The sequence below is a fragment of the Macaca nemestrina genome, chromosome 16 (genome assembly GCF_043159975.1).
Source record: "Macaca nemestrina isolate mMacNem1 chromosome 16, mMacNem.hap1, whole genome shotgun sequence".
NCBI lineage: Eukaryota > Metazoa > Chordata > Mammalia > Primates > Cercopithecidae > Macaca > Macaca nemestrina.
The window spans coordinates 23058192-23077698 of record NC_092140.1 but is presented as its reverse complement, the minus strand read 5'-3'; the positions used below and the strand labels follow the sequence as shown (position 1 = coordinate 23077698).

The following is a 19507-nucleotide window of genomic DNA, read 5'->3' as shown; positions in this document are numbered from 1 at the left end:
CTTTAGTAGGTTAAATACTTCCACAGAGGGTGTCTTATTAGATTTTTGGTCCTTTTGTAGCCATTCTTAGCACTGTTACTGTTATTATATCCATGGTTGTTTACAATTTTTCCAAAAGATATTTTGGTAGTACGTATATTTTATGTTGTTCACATTTCTGCATTTCAATTAATATTGCCTAAATCCACAATGAGATTTTCTTACACTGAAATTCACTTTCACGAAAAGACTTACATAGTACTAATATAACTTACCATATTAAAGATAATTGTCTATGTTTTTCATTTCATGTAAATGACTTCAATTTATTCAGCACTTATCTAATTTGTTGTAACTTAGAGTGTTTATTATAAAAAAAAAATTTCACCAGATAAGATGAACATGCAGAGGTTGATTTTTTTCCAATGCTGTTACCATTAGTAGGGAAGAGAGTACAGATCAAGGCAGGGTACTCAACTCTGCTTAAGGAAGGGTGGAAGAGATTTTAAGAGCTGGTGTGGGGGGAGTTGGCTTGTAGGCAATCTGTGTTCGCTAAATGGCTTTGCCCAAAAGAAAAGAAAAGTTTGTCCTATCTTCAGGACACAAAGTAATTTTACAACTTGGAGCACCCAGGGATATTAAACCCCTACCATTTCCACAGAAGCTTGGAGATAGAGGCCCTATTTTCCTTCTACGTTTACATTTCAAAGATAAAGTTTTGTGGTTCATTGAGAAAGCTATTTCCTGATGATAGAGGCAGGAGGCAGAGAAATTCTAGGCAGACAGGGGTGAGTCCCTGGCAAAACCTCAAAAGCCTGAACCCCATGACCCAAAGTGTGAACTTGTATCCCTGTTTGCCTGCTCTTTCCCTATTGGTTCTTTCTGAATAATGCCTTCTTACCAATTGAATGTTGTCTTTTCCAGAACTACTTATGGCCCACCCTATCCCCCATCCGGTGCCTATAAAGGCCTCAGACTCCATCAGTAGAGAGGTAGAAGTGGCTTGACTGAAGAGAGGCAACTTGACTTCAGAGGGACAAGTGGACTTAAGAGGAGAGATGGCTTAATTTCAGAGAAGAGTCAGCTGTAGACGACCGGACTTCAGGAAAGATTATCTGCCTATCCCATTCCCTCTTCAGCTCCCCTCTCTGCTGAGAGCCACTTCAATTACTAAATAAAATTCTCTGCCTCCACCATCATTCAAGAGTCCAGGCAACATAATTCTTCTTGGACACCAGACAAAAGCTCGGAACCCCCCGAGTGCAGGTACCTTAAAAAGGCTGTTACAGCTGCCCTTTGCCCTTGTAGAGTGGCAGCCACTCCATGTGATGAGGCAAGGGGCCCACTGAGCTGCCAACAAACCTCTGTACATGAACAGCAGAGCTAAGCGAGCATGGTAACATGCCCTCTGGGGCTTTAAGGATTGCAGGCACCCCAGCCTCAGTGCTGCCAGGGGGCCCGCCAGAGCCTGCTTTTGCCAGCACCCAAAGTAGCCAGCCAGAATCTGCACTCTTTTGCCCACACCTGGTCTGGCTGCAGGACCCACATGGAGCTTGCCCCTACTGGCGCCCTAAGTGGCCAGCTGAATCACTTGCTCACATGCTCCCTCCCACAAGAGGTTGAGGACAGTGGGCCAAGTAAACAGGGTACCCCGCGCATTGCATGTCTGATGAAGGAGTCAAGAAAACTCCTGCATCACTGGGCTATAAAACCGGCAAGAGGTTTTTAAAAAGATAAGCACATCTTTTAAAGGGGTGGATAAAAATATGTGATTATAAGTAAATGCTCTAAGAAAAGGGAGATCAAGAACCTCTAGCCAGGAAGAAATCTGTCTAAAATTTGGTCAATATAAGGAGAATATTAATGCCATCTTGGTCCCTTATAAAATAAAGCAACACTTTTGTTGTGTTTAGTTAATGATAGACTTGCTTCCCACTCTCTTCTGTTAAAGTCACATGATTGTATCTAGATAAAAATGGAACAACTTTTTCCATAATCATTCGGCTTAAGAAAATCTACCCAAGCACATTTTCACATGAATTTTGTAATTGAGTAGTATGGAATCTATGTCAGTGTTACTTTAAGAACTACATGATTATATGTTGAGTAAATATGTTCAGTAGTGTTATAAAGATGAAAGTAATGATGGAAGATTGAACACTCTTAAATAATTGAATAAAATAGAGTCTAGTTATTCTGTAGCATCAGAGTTGTTATAAAAATTCTTACCAATTTACTTAAATGTCTCAGACTAGCTTCATATTATTGACACTATACAAACAAAAGTAAAGTGAATGGTGGAAGCATTGGTTTCCTGGTAGCATCAACAAACAACATTTATTAATTTTATTGTAATTAAGCAATTTTAATTACTAATCAGAAATAGATTGAATGAGATAGATAGTAATAATATAGTTGTATTTCAAAAGGCAAAACTACTCAATAGTTAAGACTAAAAATATTAATAATCTTAAACAATATTTTTTGAGAACCTATTATAGTTCAGGTATTCTTCCATAAGCTTCAAAGTCACTATCTCATTTCATTTCATTAATTTCTATGCAATAGGTTGGTAACATTCTACTCTTAAAAGATGAGGATAAATGTGTATTTAAATAAGATAAAAAAAAAATATCTTGTAGAGGCCAAGGGGAAAGTTTCCCTTGGCCTCTGAAGGGTCACAGGAAAATCAACTCACAAAAGGCAGATTACTTGGGGAAAAAGCATACAAATTTATTTAACATGCATACAAGGGAGGCTTCAGAGTGAAGCCCTAGGTCCTCAATGAGCTATAGAAGCATAGATACCACCTTGAAGTGACAGAAAGAATGACTGGTTGTTTCCAGGAAATTAGGTTATTACAGTGCGGAAAAGAGGACTTCTGTTGAAAGCAATAAATGATTACTGGAGAGAGTTCAATGGACTTGGAGAACATAGAATGGTCTGGGACAAAGTGCATTGATCCCACAGAACGGACAATGGTTAGTGAAAAATGTCTTTCCAGGTGTGTTGACAGACCTTAGTCGTCTTTTTTGTAATATGGGTTCAGTTAACAAAAATGCAGAGAAGAGGCAAGAGGTCATTGTTTTCTTTTGTAGGTACAGATTTTAGGTAGATAAGGGATCTTCAGAGAATTCTGTGCTTTGGGAGAAACAGTGAAAGGAACAGGAAAGGGAAACTGGCCCAGGTGTCCCAAGGAACTGATGCTAGTGGTTTCTTTTGAGTAAACATAGAAATTTCTTCTCACAGTTTTTTTTTTTTTTTTTTTTAAGACAGAGTCTTGTTCTGTTGCCCAGGCTGGAGTGCCGTGGTGCAATCTTGGCTCACTGCAATCTCCACCTCCCAGATTCATGCCATTCCCCTGCCTCAGCCTCCCTAGTAGCTGGGACTACAGGCACCCCCCACCATGCCAGGCTAAATTTTCGTATTTTTTAGTAGAGAGGGGGTTTCACCGTGTTAACCAGGATAGTCTCGATCTCCTGACCTCGTGATTCGCCTGCCTTGGCCTCCCAAAGTGCTGGGATTACAGGCGTGAGTCATCACACCTGGCCTCTCACAGTTTTAAAACTTGAGAAAGTTAATTTGTCTTATCGGAGTTGCTTTCTCAGGAAACCACCATGAAGGCTCCCAGATAGTATGGAGGAACTGAAACTCACCAGATCATCACATCTGTACAATGAGGCTTCAGATTTCTCACCCATCATGATTGCCAAACCAACCAGCCACTTCCTGTTAACCAAATCCTTTTCCTTACCCTTCCCTAATTCCTGTTTTCCTGCATGTAGTTATATTTCTTCCCTTCTATATGAACCCCTGATTTTAGCTGTTCAGGAAGATGGGATTGAGACTGATTCCCATATTCTTGGCTGCAACACCCAATTAAAGCATTCTTTCTTGGCAAAACTTTTTGTCTCAATGATTGGGTTTCTGTGTGGTAAACAACAGAACCTAGACCAAACTCGTGATGTTTCAGTAACAAGAGGTCAGAGAGATCTTGAGGCTCCTTTTCAGTTCAGCATGTACAAAATGCCATGTTTTGGGCTATCAGTTTCTGAGCCTTGACAAAATCATTAGACTAGAGTAAGCATGGGAGATGTAGGTCAATTACAATTAAGGAAAAATCTAGAAACGTAGTAGTTCATACAAAAACTTACCATCTGATAACAAAAGCACCAAATGAGAAGCAATTAGGGGAAATGGAATTTTTGAAACATTCTATAAGAAAAATTAAGTATTTAAAAAACTTTGAGTTATTGTAAACTTCACTTGTTTTACACACACCAAAAAAAAATGAACTCAAAAGCATTGAGAGTAAAATGTTAAGCAAACAAACCAAAGCAAATAAACAAACTGGGGGAGGAGTACAAATGAATATTAAGTTTATGTGTGGTATAAGAGTCCTCTCTTTATAAAAGCAAATTGAACAGGTCACAAGTAAAATGATGTGATTCAAGTTATATTTTATGCTTCCATAATATACACTACAATAATAAAATTAAAATAATTAAAAGCTATAAAAATGGAAGTGGGTGAATATAACAAATGATTAATGTAATTAATTTGATCATTTAATTATACCAATATATTCTTTTCACTTTTCTTTTAATATTCATATAGTAAAATGCATCTTTTCTTGGTGTTTACAGCCATGAACTTTAGAGCATGCATAAATTCTTTTAACCACCACCACAAATAGGATATTTCCACCCCACAGAGAACTCCTTTGTAATGCATCTTGTATTTAGTCCCTTCTCATACCTTTAATTCCTGGAAATTCTTAATCTGTTTCCTGTCTCTGTAATTGTGCTTTTTCCAAAATGTTATATAAACAGAATCATATCATATATAACCTTTTGAAACTGGCTTCTTTCCCTTAGTATTTAGGATTCCTCTGTGCTTTTAAATGTATTAATTGTTCCCTTTTTATTGCCGTATAGTGTTTTTCCTATTGTATGAAAGTACCACACTCTATCAATTCATGTTTTGAAGAACATTTATGTTACCCCTAATATTTGGCAATGGTGAATACTGCTTATATGTGCAATTATATAAGGGCTTACCATCAATATAGTTTTCTTCAGGCTGGTCTAAACTCCTGGCCTCAAGAGATCTGCCTGCCTTGGCCTGACAAAGTGCTGGAATTACAGGTGTGAGCCACCACTCCTGGCCTACTTATTTTTTATTGATCCACCTTTTATTAGAAATATTTTTATTAGAAATATTTCTTTATTAGAAATATTTTTATTAGAAATATTTATTAGAAATATTTTTATTAGAAATATTTATTAGAAATATTTTTTATTAGAAATATTTAGTTGGCCAATTACCATGGTACCTATACAAGGTATACAATGTGATGATTTTGATAAATGTATATGTCATGTAATGATTACCACAATCAAATTGATTAATATATTGATCAATACCCAGTTACCATTTGTGTGTGTGTGTGTGTGGTAACACTTAAAATCTGCTCTTTTATCAAATGCCAAGTAAACAATACAATATTATTAACTATAATTATAGTTATATTATAACTATATTAACTATAGTTATAATATATAATAATATAGGTATAGTTATATATATAGATATATTATAACTATATTAACTATAATCTCCATTTCATACATTAGAATCCCAACCCTTTGATTAACATCATAGAGTATTGTGTAAGTCAAGAATGGCTTTTTTTGTTTGTTCTGGCACATTTGTAGCAATGACTGTCTTTCACCTTTCAGAATACTGGCAACTTTTAAAAATCAATCAACCATATTTGTGTGGATTTATTTCTGGACCCTCTATTATGCTCCATTGATTTATGGGTCTATCCTTTCACTAACACCGTATTGTCTTGATTAATGTATCTTTATAGCAAATCTCAAAATTGGTTAGTGTAATTCTTTCAGCTACATTTTTCTTTTTCAAAACTCCTGATTATTCTAATGCTTTTACCTTTTCATATAAATCTTAAAGTCAGCTTATCTATATCTACACAACTTACTGCTTGTGTTTTGATTAGGTTTTGTTAAATCTGTAGATCAATTTGGGGAGAATTAGCATATGAACTGTACTGAGTCTCCCAATTTATGACCCTTTTGATTTTTTCCAACAGTGATTTCAGCATACAGATCTTGCACATGTTAGATTTATCCCTAAGTATTTCATGTTTTGGAGCTATTGTAAATTGTACTGTTTTGTGTTTACCAATTATATTTATTACAGAAGTAATATTTTGATTTTATATGAAAAAATTAAATGTAGCTTACCATGTGATATAGTCTGGCTCTGTGTCATCACCCAAATCTCATCTCAAACTGTAATCCCCATAATCCCCACATGTTGAGAGAGGAACCTGGTGGGAGGTGATTGGACCATGGGGGTGGTTTCGCCCATGCTGTTCTTATGATAGTGAGTGAGTTCTCATGAGAGCTGATGGTTTTATAAGTATTTCACAGTTCCTCTTTTATACACTCTCTTGCCTGCCACCATGTAAGATGTGCCTGCTTCCCCTTCCACCATGATTGTAAGTTTTCTGAGGCCTCGCCAATCATACAGAGCCATCAGTCAATTAAACCTCTACGTCTCGGGTGTTTCCTTATGGCACTGTGAAAATGGACTAATACAACATATTAAAAGATTAATTAAAAAGTGGTATTTAATAATTTAAAATTATAAAGAAAAATGATAAAATTAAATGTTGATTTATATTTTTAAAAAATCCATTAGCATAATCAGGATAGAAGGTAAATTCTTTAATGTCATAAGTTGCATCTGTGAAAAGATATTCAACAAATACTATTAATGATTAAAGTTTGAAAGTATTCTCCCTTAAAGTCAGGTATAAGACAACGTCTCCTATACTCCTTCTAGCCTTGACAGCTGAGTAAGGAAATCAAAGACATAAGTTAGAAAGGCACAAAAATACTATGCAGCTGATATGCCTGTCAACATGGAAAACACAAAGGAGTCTAATTAATAAGTAGAGCAAGATTGTTTGATTTTTAAAATGACATACAGAACTCAATTCCATTTCTACACAGTGCCAATGGTATGTAAATATTAAAATAAATATTTCAAAATAGTATTTTTAACATATCAAAGCTTATAAAACAAAAGACTTCCATGAATTTTATCAGGGAAGTTATTTTAATAACCAAAAAATATTAAGGAAACCAAATAAAACAGAGAGAGCTTACTAATATCTAGTCCAAGAACAAATATAGCATAGTATGTATGTTTCATTAAATATTACTTATTACTACTCCCAATAATATGACCAATAATAGTCAGTGTTCCTACCATATTTTAGCAGTTTAGGGAAAGCAGCACATAAATAATCACGGTCTCTTTAAAATCTATTTTTGTCTTCTCAAAATGATTTAAGAAGTTAAAGTTAAAATGCTTTTTACCCCTTCTTTTCCTTTTTATTTTTTGAGACAGAGTCTCACTCTGTCGCCTAAGTTGGAGTGCAGTGGTGCAATCTTAGCTCACTGCAAGCGCTGCCTCCCGGGTTCACACCATTCTCCGGCCTCAGCCTCCCAAGTAGCTTGGGACTACAGGAACCTGCCACCACGCCCAGCTAATTTTTTGTATTTTTAGTAGAGACGGGGTTTCACTGTGTTAGCCAGGATGGTCTCGATCTCCTGACCTCGTGATCCACCCACCTCGGCCTCCCAAAGTGCTGGGATTACAGGCATGAGTCACCACTCCCAGCCCCCTTATTTTCATCAAAAGGTGTGCAACTTAGTTATAGAAAGGGCAGCTTCTGTGGCTTTTCCAGCATCATGTTGTCACTGCTTTGTAACAAATATTTAAATATTGAAAACTATCCTAAAGCATAATCTTGTTTTCTTAAAAAAAAAAAAAAAAAAAAAAAAAACACCATGAATTGGTAGTCAAAGATTTTTTTAAAATTATCTCAACTTATTCTCTGGTTATGCTTATATAGGGTATTATCTGTGTAAAACCAGTTTTCTTAAACACGTATTCCTGGACCCAGAGAATCAGCATTGTTAATTTTTTCCCATAAGCTAATTTCAAATTACATGAGAAAGTCATAGCACTTTGCTGTTCATAAGAAATGGAGCTTTGTATTTCTCATCATTCTGGATCTAAAATTCTTTACACAAGTGTAAGTTGTGTAAAATTAGATCATTTACTAGCAGATACACTCAATTTGCATCTTTGTAATTTCATGATCATTTGACATGTGCTTTGCAACTGGTGCTGATCTGTGGCTAAAATGAATGACACTTTTAACAATCCTTTCAATACTGAGTAAAAATAACCTATAAATTCATGCAAAGAATACTAACAAAATTAAACACCTTAGCTAAGAGATATATATGTGTGTGTGTGTGTGTGTGTATATATATATATATATTCCACCAAATTCCTAATTTCTTCTTGTTAGAAATTAAGTATATAGTTATACATACATATACATATACATGCTGAATTATATATTTTTGTTAGTAATTAGGCAGATGAAACTTCTATACACTACATTTGAGCCAGCTATTTAGTCTGTCAAATTAATTGACTATAGTCAACTGGCCCTCATTTTAGCCAAATATTAGAAGAGATAGCTTCTGTCACGATCTATGCTGTTTTCATTCCACTCACTGTCGACAGATTATGACAAAACATTAAGCACATACTTATCTAATAACTACCCATCTTTTGTTGTTTGTCTTGCATCAAATTCCCATTGACTCACCATTTTCATAAAACTGTTATTTATATGCATGAAATAATTCAAATTGAAAGTAAATTCTGTTATAAAAATTTGTATCACTTATACAAAATCTTCTATAATTATCAAAGATAGTTATTTGTTTTTCCACTTTATTCCCAAAATATCCTATAATCACCTCTAGTACAGAACCTAAACTTTATACTATGATTCGAACAGTTTTTTGTTTGTTTGGTTGGTTTTTGTTTTTTGAGACGGAGTCTCCCTCTGTCGCTCAGGCTGGAGTGCAGTGGCGCGATTTCAGCTCACTGCAACCTCCACCTCCTGGGTTCAAGCGATTCTCATGCCTCAGCCTCCAGAGTAGCTGGGATTACAGGTGCCTGCCATGACGCTGGGCTAATTTCTGTATTTTTTATTAGAGACGGGGCTTCGCCATGTTGTCCAGGCTGGTCTCAAACTCCTGACTTAAAGTGATCCACCCGCCTTGGCCTCTCAAAATGCTGAGATTACAGTTGTAAGCCACTGTGCCCGGCTAACATCTTTTTTGGATGAAAATGAAGCAGCCAGCATAAACAGATTTTTCTCCAATGAATGTGGGAGGATCACTCCAAGTTTATTCCAGAAGTCCCTGAATGAGCTCTTTCTGAAAAAAGATTATCTGTTTGCTTTGGTTTTTAATGCAGATTGTAGTAGCTTAAGATAACTGCTCAAGTTTGGAAGCTGAAAGATATCTTTTTATGTTGACTGCTGGCAGATAAGTGAGAAATAGGATGGAACAGGACTCTTAGTCAATTATGAGCAAATTCACTGGGTAGGCACAGTTCTAAGTTCTATGGCAGCACAGACCGATGAAATATACATTTCTTTCTACCTGAACAGAATTATTAATGATGTTGGTTCACATTATGTTTATTGCTTTTTTAATACATAATAGTTGTACATATTATGAGGTACATGTAATATTTTGTACATGGATTTAATATATGATGATCAAATCAGGATAATTGGGTTGTTCATCATGTCAAACATTTACTATTTATTTTTGTTGGGAACATTCCAAATCTTCTCTTCTAGCTATTTTGAAATCTATTACAAATTCTTGTTAACTATAGTCACTCTTTTGTTTTATGAAATATTAGAACTTATCCCTTCTAGTTAATTGTATTTTTGTACCCATTAACCAATCTGCCTTCATCTCCCCTTCACTATCGTTCCCAGCATCTGGTAACTGCCATTGTACTCACTACTTCCATGAGATAAATTTTTTAAACTCCCACATATTTCTGAAAACATGCAATATTTATTTTTCTGTGTCTGGCTTACTTTGCTTAACACAGCATCCTCCAGTTCCAGTCGTGTTGGTACAAATGACAGATTTTCATTCTTTTGTATAGCTGAATAATATTCCATTGTAATAATATTCCATTGGTGTGTATGTATTATATATTATATAATACAGCTATATAATATATAATATATAGTTATTATAATTTATAATATATAATATATAACTCTAATATATAATTATAATATATAGTACATGTATATATATTAGATATATGTTATACATTATATATCATAATGTATAATAGACACATATATCATGTGATATGTATTAGATATGTTATGCATTATATACCATAATGTATAATAGACACATATACACACAACACAATGGAATATAATATATATGATGCATACACAATGGAATATTATTCAGATATAAAAATTGAGAAAGATACACGTATATACCTATCTTACATTTTCTTTATGCATTAATTTATCAACAGACGTGTTGATTCTATATCTTGGCTACTGTGAATGGTGCTGCAAAAAACATGGAGAGCACATCTCTCTTCGATACACTGATTTCTGTCCTTTTGCATGTATATTCAGCAGTGGGCTTGCTGGATCATACGGTAGTTCTATTTTTAGTTTTTTGGAGAACCTCCATACTGTTCTCCATAGTTACTGTATTAACTGACATTACCACGAAGGAAAAGGCTTCCTTGGAAGTCATGGAGTGAGATTCCTCTAGCTTTGTTCTTTATGTTCAAGATAGCTTTGGTTATGTGAAGACTTCTGTGATTCCATATGAATCATAAAAAGATCATGGAATAACCTATGAAAGTTTCCAGTTCTCGGATCCAGCAGCACATCAAAAAGCTTATCCACCATGATCAAGTGGGCTTCATCCCTGGGATGCAAGGCTGGTTCAACATATGCAAGTCAATAAACGTAATCCAGCATATAAACAGAACCAAAGACAAAAACCACATGATTATCTCAATAGATGCAGAAAAGGCCTTTGACAAAATTCAACAGCCCTTCATGCTAAAAACGCTCAATAAATTCGGTATTAATGGAACGTACCTCAAAATAATAAGAGCTATTTATGACAAACCCACAGCCAATATCATACTGAACGGGCAAAAACTGGAAAAATTCTCTTTGAAAACTGGCACAAGACAGGGATGCCCTCTCTCACCACTCCTGTTCAACATAGTGTTGGAAGTTCTGGCTAGGGCAATCAGGCAAGAGAAAGAAATCAAGGGTATTCAGTTAGGAAAAGAAGAAGTCAAATTGTCCCTGTTTGCAGATGACATGATTGCATATTTAGAAAACCCCATCATCTCAGCCCAAAATCTCCTTAAGCTGATAAGCAACTTCAGCAAAGTCTCAGGATACAAAATTAATGTGCAAAAATCACAAGCATTCTTATACACCAGTAACAGACAAACAGAGAGCCAAATCATGAATGAACTTCCATTCACAATTGCTTCAAAGAGAATGAAAAACCTAGGAATCCAACTTACTAGGGATGTAAAGGACCTCTTCAAGGAGAACTACAAACTACTGTTCAGTGAAATAAAAGAGGACACAAACAAATGGAAGAACATAACATGCTCATGGATAGGAAGAATCAATATTGTGAAAATGGCCATACTGCCCAAGGTAATTTATAGATTCAATGGCATCCCTATCAAGCTACCAATGAGTTTCTTCACAGAATTGGAAAAAACTGCTTTAAAGTTCATATGGAACCAAAAAAGAGCCCGCATTGCCAAGACAATCCTAAGTCAAAAGAACAAAGCTGGAGGCATCACGCTACCTGACTTCAAACTATACTACAAGGCTACAGTAACCAAAACAGCATGGTACTGGTACCAAAACAGAGATATAGACCAATGGAACAGAACAGAGTCCTCAGAAATAATACCACACATCTACAGCCATCTGATCTTTGACAAACCTCAGAAAAACAAGAAATGGGGAAAGGATTCCCTATTTAATAAAAGGTGCTGGGAAAATTGGCTAGCCATAAGTAGAAAGCTGAAACTGGATCCTTTCCTTACTCCTTATACGAAAATTAATTCAAGATGGATTAGAGACTTAAATGTTAGACCTAATACCATAAAAATCCTAGAAGAAAACCTAGGTAATACCATTCAGGACATAGGCATGGGCAAGGACATGTCTAAAACAACAAAAGCAATGGCAACAAAAGCCAAAATTCACAAATGGGATCTAATTAAACTAAAGAGCTTCTGCACAGCAAAAGAAACTACCATCAGAGTGAACAGGCAACCTACAGAATGGGAGAACATTTTTGCAATCTACTCATCTGACAAAGGCCTAATATCCAGAACCTACAAAGAACTCAAACAAATTTACAAGAAAAAAACAAACAACCCCATCAAAAAGTGGGCAAAGGATATGAACAGACAGTTCTCAAAAGAAGACATTCATACAGCCAACAGACACATGAAAAAATGCTCATCATCACTAGCCATCAGAGAAATGCAAATCTAAACCACAATGAGATACCATCTCACACCAGTTAGAATGGCGATCATTAAAAAGTCAGGAAACAACAGGTGCTGGAGAGGATGTGGAGAAATAGGAACACTTTTACACTGTTGGTGGGATTGTAAACTAGTTCAACCATTATGGAAAACAGTATGGCGATTCCTCAAGGATCTAGAACTAGAAGTACCATATGACCCAGCCATCCCATTACTGGGTATATACCCAAAGGATTATAAATCATGCTGCTATAAAGACACATGCACACGTATGTTTATTGCAGCACTATTCACAATAGCAAAGACTTGGAATCAACCCAAATGTCCATCAGTGACAGATTGGATTAAGAAAATGTGGCACATATACACCATGGAATACTATGCAGCCATAAAAAAGGATGAGTTTGTGTCCTTTGTAGGGACATGGATGCAGCTGGTAACCATCATTCTCAGCAAACTATCGCAAGAACAGAAAACCAAATACCTCATGTTCTCACTCATAGGTGGGAACTGAACAATGAGATCACCTGGACTTGGGAAGGGGAACATCACACACCGGGGCCTATTATGGGGAGGGGGGAGGGGGGAGGGATTGCACTGGGAGTTATGCCTGATGTAAATGACGAGTTGATGGGTGCAGCACGCCAACATGGCACAGGTATATATATGTAACAAACCTGCACGTTATCCACATGTACCCTAGAACTTAAGGTATAATTAAAAAAAAAAAAAAAAAGAAAGTTTCCGGTTCTGTGAAGAATATCATTTGGCATTTTAATAGGGATTATGTTGAATCTGTAGATTGCTTTACGTATATTAATATTTTAACAATATTAATTCTTCTGATCCACAAACATGGAATATCTTTTTATTTCTCTGAGCCCTTTTCAATAACTTTGATCAGTGTTTTATTATTTTCATTGTAAAGACTTTTTACTTTTTTAGTTACGTAAACCCTAAGTATTTTTTTGTAATTATTGAAAATGGAATTGCTTTCTTGAATTCTTTTTCAAATTGTTTTCTATTGGCAAACAGCAATTTGCTGTTCAAATTCATTTTTGTATGTTGACTTTCCATCATGAAAGTTTACTGAATTTGTTTATTGATTCTAACAGGTTTTTGGTGGAATATTTAGGTTTTTTCTTTTGTAAATATAAGATGATGTCATTTGTAAACAAGGACAATTAGATATCTTGCTTTCCAATTTGGATGCCCTTTATTTCTTGATCTTGTCAAATTTCTCCGGCTAGTGATTCCATTACTATACTGAATAAAAATGTGGTTCACACTATTTTTAAAGATAAAGCATCTTTAAAATTTGGGTCATTAATTTATTATTTTGTCTGCCACCTTCTTTCTTTAGAATCTAACTACTAGTAATCTAGTTTGAAAGTCTTGGACTTGTCAGATTTTACTTACCTTGCTGTGCCAGTTATCCAAAGGTTTAATATGAAGATTATTCTGCAAAAAGCAATTTGAACACAAAAATTCTGCCATAATCACATAATTATTAAACATAGATACTTTTAACTTTAAACTACTTTATTAGGCATACCATTTACCATTTCCCTATGAATTTGAAATATTATTCTGTATTGTTACTATGTAAATAAAGGGCAAGCCTCTGTTGTGTATTTTTCAATTACAGCAAGAAATAACAAAGCGTGTTTACAATAGCTATGCCCCATGGAAAAAAAAAAAGTTTATATTTTAGAAGACTCAGAAATATATACTTTTTTAAAAGTCAGAGAATTATGATTTTTCACGGCTAGCAAGATGGAATTAGGTATGTATGGACATATATATGTAAACAAATGCACACAACATGAACATTTATATATATTTTTCTCTGCAATTTCTTTTAAATAAAAAAATTATGAAATATTGAACAAAAAAACAGTTCATCACTATCTACATAAGATGAATTCCTGATAAACCATTTAATATAAGTAATTAAAATGTTTGATAATCAAAAACAAGTACATCTAGGGCTAGTGCTATTTATTATACAATTTGTTTCCTAGAGTTACTTGAAAACATTTAAAAAAATATCTAACTTCTAAAGAATGAGGTGTTACTAAGCATTTTCCTAGTTAAGAGCTCCAGAGGCTGTTTGACTCAGCATCCTTCACTGGTTGAATTCCTAGAATTTTCCCCTACAATTTCTTCAGTGCCTCACAAATCTCCTGTCCATATCCTCAAGCGATCAATGGGCAGTTAAAATTCTTTATTTTATTTCCTCTCTGCTTTACTTTTCAAATTTCAAAGAACAAATTGAAATGTGAATGGCATTATTTCTAGTGTCATTAGAGGTATACAAAAATGTGGTATACATTCTCTATTAGCAAATTAGCTACAAGTTACAAATTAGCAACTGTATTTTGTTCCAGATTACTTAAGCCTTAATATAAGAGGAAATGATTAAATAATGTTATACTACTTCCTGCATTCTGACAACAGCATTCCAAGGACAAGTCATCTATATATTCTAATTTGAAGAACTTCTAAATTCGGCTAGGTAATCTGACACTTGAAATACATCTTCAATTGAGGTTTGAGTTCTTATGCCATCTGATACCAGACAAACTGGATCCAGATCAGTTTTATTACCATTTTCGTTCTAATGAAATTAAATTGATTATGTAATGTTCTCAAAACCAGGCCTTGCTATTCAGTGGAAAACATCAATTATTTGCTCTGTTTTTGAAGTTACAAATTAGTACAGCACTCCATTAGTGAGATGAACTGCAGGTTACTAATTGGTATAGCACCCCATTAGTGAGTTTTATTTATGTTGTAATTTGGCAAAATTTAATTGTTGGGAGAATGTCTTAAATCTTTGGCCCAGAGTATTCTGTTGTTTTCTTTTTCCTTTAATCTTTACACCAACTCAAGATCAATCCATTATGCTTATATTCACTTTTTTCCATCTTAACTGAGATAACTTACCCTAGCCTGAGTTGAGGGAAATCAACCTTTTAGCTATTACCTTCCCCACTTAGCATCATATCTTACACCTCTTCTTTGTGGTACTAAAGTATTCTGATCATTTTATTATAATTCATTTCCATGGCATGCAAATTGATTAATTTATGAAAAGGGAATCTGCATTCTTATTGCTGAAACCTGTTTTTTAATAAATGTGAAACACTTGCACAATAATGGAGCAGTACTAAATTGGCCTACAAAACTTTTATTATTGAATTACTCTTAGACTCTACTCTGAACAGCCCTAGAGCATGTTTGCTCATATCAATAGTGACAGGAGACAGCCAAATGCCTAGACAGATAGGGGCAGGTACCTGGTGAAATCCTGCCTCCAAGCTGAAGATAGTTTAAAGCCTGAGAGCCAAGCTACAAGTTAAATCCTCAGACTATACTGAGAACATGTCTTCCCATTTGACACACTTTCCTGTGATTGATCCCAACCCTTCACCTATTTCACATATACCTACTCTTTCCTAATTGGTCATCTACACTATTGTGCCCACATTTGAGTGGTGTCTTCACTTTAACCTATTTTCCCTACTCACAAACTAATCAGCATGCACTTCCCATCCTGTGCCTGTAAAGACCCCAGACTCAGTCAGTAAAGGTGGAGACAGCTGGACTTTGGGGAAGAGATGGCCAGAATTTGGGGAAGAGGAGGCCAAACTTTGGAAGATACAACCTCACCTGACTTTGGGGAAGATTACCTGCCCTACCCATTTCCTCTCAAGCTCCCCTCTCCGCTGAGAGCTGTTTTCATCGCTTAATAAAATTCTCTGCCTTCACCATCCTTCCATTGTCTGCATGACCTCATTCTTCTTGAGCACCTAAAAAGATCTCGAGACTCACCAAGTGCAGGTACCCAGAAAGGCTGTCCCACCAGCCCTTTGCCCTCACCAGCGAAGAGTGTCAGCTCCACATGACAAGGCAAGGGGCCAACCGAGCTGCTAACACACGGCCATTCGCAGATGGCAGAACTAAGAGAGGACTGTGCCATCCCCTTTGGGGCTTCAGGGTTATGGGCACCCCCACCTGGACACCACTGTAGGCTCCACATGGAGCTTGAACCTGCTGGTACATGAAGCAGCTGGCCGGATCCTACACCTGCTGGCTCACATGCTCCCTACAAGGGGTTGAACATGGCAGGCCAAGCAAACAGGGTGCCCTGATGGAAGTCCAGCAAAGGAACCCAGATATCCTGTGTCAATGTCATGTCAATAGTTTTTGTGAATTCTAATTTGAGGTTAGAGTATTTTTCAGAACTCACTATTGGATAGCTACTAACCATTAATATCTATCAGCCTCTGTTACAGCCTCTTTGTCTAAATACATTTAGTAAAACATCTAGGCCAAAAAACTATGTGGATAAAAAAGGCCAGGCATGATGGCTTACACCTATAATCCCAGCACTTTGGGGGGTCAAAGTGGGCAAATCATTTGAGGTCAGGATTTTGAGACCAGGTTGGCCAACACTGTGAAACCCTATCTCTACTAAAAATACAAAAATATTAGCCAGGCATGGTGGCAAGTGCTTATAATCCCAGCTACTTGGAAGGCTAAGCCAGGAGAATTGCTTGAGCCTTGGAGGTGGAGGTTGCAGTGAGCCGAGATTGTGCCACCACACTCCAGTCTGGGTGACAGAGTAAGATCCGTCTCAAAAAAAGTGAAAAAATTATATGGATAATAAAGTTTACTAGGGACAAAGCTGGCTAGTCAGGGGTGCTACTCATTCTGCTAGATTTCCTAGGTCTTCTCTAATATTTCCCATAAGGTTGTTGCACCAGGGCATTCATGAGTTTTTGTAACCCTGTGTTATTTTTACATTTTTCTAGGAGTTACTCACTTAAAAACATTGTGTCTTCAAGAGGAGTATTTTAGTGGTTTTTCATTAGGGAATAACCCTTTGCAAAAATACTGTGGACATCGCTAACACCAAGATTTAAAATTCTCTGTAATTACTATGGTAAAATTAATTAATTATAGCTAAAGATTTTCAGTTCTAGGGTTTACCTGTATGAAGACATTATGTGCCCAGAGTATTTTGTGTAGCTGTGAAATCAAACAGTAATGTCAGGCCTACTTTATCCAAGACTATTTCACCATGCTCTTTGCCCATGTTGTTCCTGAGTCCTTACTAGGACATTTATGAATTTTAAATAAAGAAACAGATTTTGATTACTTATATCTATAAATAAATTTGTGTAATAAATGGTAAAATGTAGCAAAAGCCCTCAAATAACTTGGGGTATATTTTCCAAAGGGAAGAGCTGGAAAAAAAAAACAAAACAAAACAAAAAAAAAACCTAATAAAAGCAAGAGAACAGACCTGAAAGTCCTAAACTCTCCTTACTCCCAGGAAACCCTGATTCTGCAGAAATTCACTGACAAATTTGTTCTGTGATAAATCTAAAAACTAATTGAAAGACTCCTGCACCCCAGGGAAACACAAAACCACATTTACAGAAGCTGGTAGGGAGATTCAGGATACCCACGTCCCAGAGACTTTACTTCCCGTCTGACATGGTGCCACGAAATGTGGACTAGACACAGCCCTAGCTCCCAGATTCTCCCAGGGGAGGGGAGGAGTTAATACATGTGTCAAAGGACAGGGATCTGACTTGCTAGTCTTGGGACTTTGATGAGTCTGGCACAGTGTAGTCACCTGTAAAGAACTGAGATGGCACTTTGGACTGTTAGATGTCATAGATCCTATGTTCAGCTCAGCATAGAACAGAAGACAAAAAAAAAAAAAAAAAAGAAAAAAAAACCACACAGCTGCCTGCTTCTCTGTGTAGAAGCAAAGAGCTGGTAAGGCCCCCAGAATCTTGTGTGAGGCTGATTGGTGGGGGTCTTCTATACAAGACCAGACTGTGAAGACTGAGAAAGGTGCTTGCTTTGTCTAATGCACGGATACCAACACACAGAATTAAGGAAAATAAATATCAGGCAACAATGTTCTAAACCTGAGAACACAATAATCTACAGAAACTAACCCTAATGAAAGGAAGGTAGTGAATTAACTTGACAGGGAATTCAAAACAAACATGCTCACTAAGGTCGAAAGAACAATGAATGAACAAAGTGAGGATTTCAACAAAGTATTTAAATGTACCGAACAGAAATCATAGAGTTGACAAACACAAAATTCACTAGAGAGGTTCAATAATAGACTAGATGAAGCCAAAGAAAAGATCAGTGAACTCAAAGATAAGTCACTGGAAATCATTCAGAGCAGCAAAAAGAATGAAGCAGGTGTCTATCCATATTTTTACTCACAGCCTGTTCAGAATCACTTAAGTATTTTCTAAGAAATACCTAAGCTGAGGCTTCCTCTATATCACTGCTTTTTTCTTTTTGGGATCTCAACAGAATCACCTCTAACAATTTATTCATGGCAATGTAGGCTTTTTCTAATATGCATCTCAAAATCTTTCCAGCTTCAAAACCCATTATTCCATTCCAAAGCTTCTTCCACATTTTAACTATTAGTCACATCTTCACTCCCTCTTGATACCAACTTTCTGTCTTAGTTTTTCAGGTAGCTATAGCAAAATTCCATAAACTAGGTTGTTTATAAACAGCAGAAATTTATTTCTCACAGTTCTGGAGGCTGATGAGTCCAAGATCAAGCTGCTAGCAGATTCAGTGTCTGATAAGGGCCTACTTTCTCATAGACATTGATTTCTTGCTGTGTCCTCACATGGTGGAGGGTGTTAGCTAAGCTCGATGGGATCTCTTTTATAAGTCCATTAATCCTTATCATGAAGTCTCCACTCTTATGGCTTAAGCACCTCCCAAATGCCCCATCTATTAATACTATCACCTTGGGGGTTAGAATTTTAATATATGAATTTTGGAGAGACACAACCATTCAGACTATAGCAATAGTAAACATTACTAGTTCCCTAGTAAATTAGACAGGGCAATCCAAAATCAGGTATAACTATCCTCATTTGTTTTTTATGTATCCCATCAAATATCTACTTTCATTCTGTCTTATTTATTAAAAACCTCCATTGAGATGTGGTGGGTAACA

General features: G+C 36.0%; 2 long non-coding RNA genes across 2 annotated transcripts in view; one reads left to right on the top strand and one right to left on the bottom strand.

The window, feature by feature from the left end:
- The window catches only part of LOC105477109 (uncharacterized), a 65228-nt gene extending 64050 nt beyond the window's left edge, over positions 1 to 1178 (top strand). The window contains exon 3 of the long non-coding RNA XR_984482.2: positions 904 to 1178. This is a non-coding gene — a long non-coding RNA (uncharacterized lncRNA). The remainder of the gene's footprint in view (positions 1 to 903) is intronic.
- The window catches only part of LOC105477104 (uncharacterized), a 264418-nt gene that overhangs the window by 217451 nt on the left and 27460 nt on the right, over positions 1 to 19507 (bottom strand). The window lies entirely within an intron of this gene.